We start from the raw sequence: 6,190 nt of genomic DNA, 5'->3' as shown, positions 1-6,190 counted from the left end.
AACGTAAATATGTACCACGGGCGAAGCCGGGGCGGACTGCTAGTATTGTATAGATTTATTTATTGATTTAATAAATGAAACGATACCAATTAAAATTTCGCGCTGTTTATGTATGATGTGCGCATGCGCAGGTTTTATTTATTTTATAATTAATAGTAAAATATATAATTTAACAATTTCAATGATGGAACTATACGGACCTAACGATAAAGAATACGATTTTGATAAAATTCTACTTATTGGAGTGATATCAGTACAATATTAAATCAAAAATCAGTACAATATTAAATAAAAAATGCACTTTTCATTTTTTATGTTAATTGTTATGTTGCTTCAGCGACAAAGCTTTAGTTATTTAAATAATTAAAACTAGTGGCGCCATCTACATTAATATCCTGTATCATTTATTTTATATCAGCGACATCTAGTGAACACTAGAAGAATCGTAATTTATAATGTCTACAGCCTCCTTCTAATAGATGGCGCTGTATTCAATTTCAATATTATGCAATTTATGAAATATATAATATATATGTCGGCGCAACGACAATAAACGACTACCGTCAAACTACTAAATAATTATAACTAGCTAAAGTTTACTTAAATCTTTTAAATAAGTGGTTAAATTAACGAAATAATTAATGTTTGTTAAAAATGATAAAAATTCATTGCAAAAATTAGAGTGGCAACACTCTCAAACTAATTCTTGTGAGTCATGGTTTAATTTAAATACGTTATACGAGCGTCCGACGGCACAGAGCATAAAGTAGCACAGAGCACATTCACGCGCCGGCCGTTGGAGCGTTCGGAGCTCTCTCTATAATTACGACGTGGAATAAAAGGGCAGTAAAAATACCTACAGGCGTTCTACTTCGAGTATGAGCGCCTTCCCTGATAATGGTGACGTCAAAATTGCTGACGTCACTCTTTTTAAAAATAGCCTTTGGGCCTGTTTGGGCCTCTTCTTCCGTCATATATATATTATAATGCTAGTTAGCATAAATAATACTTAAATGTTAATAAAATAATAATGGAAAAAAATATTAATAATTTTGAAGGAGGGGGCCAACCAAACAGTATATTTTTATTTTATTTATTGTTAACTAGTGGTCCGCCCCGGCTTCGCCCGCGGTACATATTTCGCAATAAAAAGTAGCCTATGTCCTTTCTCGGGTATCAAAATATCTCCATACCAAATTTCATGCAAATTGCTTCAGTAGTTTAGGCGTGATTGAGTAACAGACAGACAGACAGACAGAGTTACTTTCGCATTTATAATATTAGTATGGATAAACAATTAAGTATTAACAAACAAACATTTAAGAACAAAACATGAACTAACGATATGGCATAATAAAAATTTAAAACTTAAAAATAATAGAGATAGATCTACATAAGTATTTTGTATATATGTGTAATAGGTATACAGGGTGGCCCGTTTACAGTGGTCCAAAATTTTTTTTTGAAAAAACCCCGTTGATTTTGCATTTGGGGATACATTAAAGAGATTGTGTACGCACGGGAGAGCAGATCGGAGCAAGAATTGGAGGAAAATTCAAGTGGCTATAACAGCCATTAAAGAAAGCCGGCAGCCATTTAATAGGCTGCGAAGAATTTTCTTACGCAGATGCAGATTATGTTTAGCGAAAGGCGGACGGCATTTCGAAAACCTTTTGTAAAAAATAAACAATATGTTAATTAATATTTATGTTGTTTTATTGATTCTCCAAACCTTTTATTAAGATTTAAACCTAAAAACTAAACAACAATAAAAACTGAATAAATTGACATTAGAATAAAGTAAAGTTATCTTGGCTGGCAGGTTAAAATTTTATTTCATTCATTTTAACTTTTATAGCCATGTGAGTACTGATTTGTATTACGACTTTTATGGCAATAAATGGTTCTTTAATCAAAAATTGATCGTTCCAAATGATAAAAATTGAATTATGGTAAATTTCGTAATTTTTCGATTTTCATATTGTGTTAATGCACATGGTATTGTTTTTGAAGATGTTACAATCGAAGGACAACTATGATTTTTTTGTGTAAAGAATAACCTTATGTTAAGGAAGTTTTTAGCAGTACCAGCAAAACCTTGGTGGTACATTTTTTTTTCACAGTATTTTTTCAAAAAATCGACATTTTGCCGAGAAATGCAAAAAACTACAGAAAAAGTTAAAATAAAAAAATGCAGTGGAATTATTTACACAAGATGAGCCTATAGCGCGATAGGTAGGTTATTGCGCTATACCTATACGAAATTTCATTCAATTCGGTCGAGTAGTTTTCATAACAGAGTAGTTTTGTGTCAAAAACATTGAAACTCCGGATTATTAAAAAAAAAAATCATAATATCTAAACCATAAGTTTTCGCTTAACTAAAGTTTGTTTTAAATGATTACTCATGATGCTCTCCAGCTGAAAAAAATTTTTGGACCACTGTAAACGGGCCACCCTGTTATATTATATTTTGGGGCATAAAATATACTTTGTATCAGAGATATCTAGTGGAGAATAGAAGAATCGAAATTACTCTCTTTTTCACAAAAATGTAACCTCCTTGAAATATATATATATATATATTTTTTGATAGTATAATCACAGACTAATAATAATATACTACGTATACAAGTATAATATTTTAAACTTTTTTTGGTCTCTTTAAAACGGAAATTCAATATACTTCAAGAAAAAATATAATATGATGGGTTTAAAATGAGAAAACTGTAAAAATAATAGGACACAATGGAAAGTCTCGCAAGTTTATATCAGTTGTGTGGCTATGTTCAGTAGCTGGAAAAACAGTGCAAAATATAAGAATTTTTAGATATTGTTTATATTTATTAACTGAAAATCGTTATTTTGTATATTATTTTAAACACTCACTATTCCCATCTTTTGGATCTAAGCTAATTAAAAAAAACAATAGTATATTCAGTATTATTCTGTGGTATTATTTACATTTAAAATGTTAGATAATATACTTTTTTAGAGAAAAGGCAATCTAATAAATACCTAATTAATTTAATTTATTTAATACTAAGAAAAATATGTATATAGTTAAATTTTTTGATGGTTATTTAAATATTGACAATATAACTGCAAACTTATTAAATATGTTACGGCTAAAGGTAGGTGTGAACATAAACTTAAGATTAGCCGGCTAAACTTATATAATAAACTTAGTATAAAATGTATAAATCGTCTCCAACTTTTTGGTCTGTGTAGCGCATGTCGCGTGACGCACGATACGTACGATAATTATCGTACAAATACGATAATTTTTAGTTAAATGTCTATAGTGTGAAAAAAAGTTTGACTTTTACCGTGGTTTCATAAAACCACACAACTTTTTTAATATTGTATTGATTTATGCCATCCATATTACAATGTAATTTACATATTTTTATTGCATAAATATTTCATTAATTATGAAATAAACAACAACGCCATCTATTAGAATCTGGCAGTAATTCTTGTGCAATTAGTTATTACTAGTCATCGCACACACACACACACACACAAGTCACAGTAATAAAATATAATTAATCTGATATTGATGTAGATGGCGCTAGTAGTATGTACATATATTATAGTTTGCAGACTTTATATTGTCAATATTTAAATAACCATCAAAAAATTTAACTATACATACATATTTTTCTTAGTACTTTAAAGTGTTAGCATTATATTTCATGAACCGTATAATATTGAAATTAATTGGGATCTATTAGAGAGAAGCTAATTATGACAAATTAATTATCTAGTATTGCTATTATAGAGAAGCTATGACACTCATTATTAATTTCGATTCTTCTATTCTCCACTAGATGTCTCTGATACAAAGTATATTTTATGCCGCAAAATATACAAGTATATATATACAACTAGGTTTCCACCCGCGGCTTCGCCCGCGCAGTCAAAGAAAAACCCGCATAGTTCCCGTTCCCTTGGGATTTCCGGGATTGCGTGATTTTCCCGGTATAAAAAGTAGCCTATGTCCTTTCTCGGGTATCAAAATATCTCCATACCAAATTTCATGAAAATTGGTTCAGTAGTTTAGGCGTGATTGAGTAACAGACAGACAGACAGACAGAGTTACTTTCGCATTTATAATATTAGTATGGATACTTATGTAGACCGTACTTAGATATATCTATTTTTTTTAGTTTTAAATTTTTATTGTGCCATATCGTTAGTTCATGTTTTGTTCTTAATTGTTTGTTTGTTAATTGTTTATTAACAATAATATAATTAAATATACTGTTTGGTTGGCCCCCCCTTCAAAATTATTAATATTTTTTTTCCATTATTATTTTTTAAACAATTAAGTATTATAGTTTGTCCTACAATAAAATATAACGTTTGTTCGAAAATTATATTGGCGTTTTATTACCAATGCAAATGTAGCACCCCATCAATGGAATTTTGGTTCGAAAATGACCTTAATCGATAGGTCCCCGTTAGGTCCTTTAAAGACACAATTTTTTTGTTAGGTCCCCTTTAGCTTTTCAGGTCAGGGAGGAAACAGTGACTCGGGATTTTTTCGATACGCTCAAAAATATAGTAAATAATATATAACTAATCAAAGTGATTTTTTTAGATCTTGAAGTCAGGTTACTACATTTCACTATTGTGTCATTATATTTTCATTACTCTTTAAATTAATTAAACTAAAAAATAAAATATAAAAAAATGTTGTGTGGTTTTATGAAACCACGGTAAAAGTGAAACTGTTCGAACGGTTCCAAACACTGCTTTGTGTAGCGCATGTCGCGTGCTGAGTAGGTATACCTACTCGGCAGCCGCGATACACGCGACATGCGCTACACAGACCAAAAAGTTTGAGACGATGTAATAAAAGTTTCACTTTAAAAAATAGATTTGAGTCACTGTGTACCGGTGGATGTATACAGTGACTCAGTAGTGTAGTAGGTACACAGTGACTTTAATAGTATACAGTGGCTCAGTGTAAATAAAAAAGATATAGTTACTTAATGTCCTATAATATTTATTTATTTATTAATAATAATATTTACATCAAAATTCTTTATTAAATTCTATTTCTTCTTTCGGCTTTCCGGGCAGGGACGAACGTCGATCGGTGACTGAGCTTGGCAGAAAATCTTCGTCTGAAAAGACGTGCCTGTCAAAAGGATAAATTCCACACTTCGCGAAGGAATTTACTATATTTCTTGGCGTCATTGCTTTCTGAAATGCACTGCCACTATTTATGACTTGGTGAAATAATAGGAACATTATTTCACCAAGTCATAAATAGTGGCTGGCCTGCCAGGATTTCTCAGAGGCCAAGAATTAATGGTAGCATTATAAAACGTTTTAAATTTATATATGCTTACGGCATGCTTAGCAGATGTATGGGGATGTACAGTCATCCATCCAGTCAGTGTCGCCAGCCCAAGAGTTCCAGGTGGTGTGTTTTTAATCATTATGGTGTGTGGTGTGGTGTGAAAGTCTATTGTCTTCCTAGGAAATATCATCACGGGGGGCAAAAAATTCCCACTAGCACTCACTATACAACCGGTTGTTACTAACGTTCCTCTTTCACCTCTTGTCACCTTCCCGATAGTTTTCTTACCTTTTGGCGCCATCACTTTTTGAGGTTTTTGTACAGTGGTAGTAGAAGGTTCATCCAGGTTAAATATTCGTGTGCCATCCGCAAAGGCAGGACTAAGTTTCATTAAACTCTCCATTAAAAGCTGTAGCCCTGGCAAAACTGCATGGCTCAGGTTTTTTCAAGCTAATATCATGTCTACGCCTGAACGACATCAACCAGTCTTTGCCAGCCATTTTATTTGCTTCCCAGTTCCCACGAGGCAGACATTTTCAAATTATTTATTTTAGCACATTGTTATGCTACTTGTCGGCTTTCTTTGGCAGTCAGCCCATATTACAAAAGAGAACAATGAGTAAAGTAGTTACTTACTCTTTGAAAACTTGTTCTTGTGCCGCTGTGAAAATTTTATTAATCGCGTCATTTGGCTCCAACTGTTGATCGTCAAGAGTTTCACAGTATTTTGTCTTCCAATAATATCTTTTAAGGGTAGCAAATGCAACACCGGTCTTCTTAGATGCTTGTCTTATCGAGTCTTCATTTTTTATTAATAACAACCCTTCTTTCTTACCTTCTTTAATGTTTTCTTGTGTTATCTACTTTTCCAATTTT

The sequence above is a fragment of the Colias croceus genome, chromosome 23 (assembly GCF_905220415.1).
Source record: "Colias croceus chromosome 23, ilColCroc2.1".
NCBI lineage: Eukaryota > Metazoa > Arthropoda > Insecta > Lepidoptera > Pieridae > Colias > Colias croceus.
Note: the sequence above shows the minus strand (reverse complement) of the source record.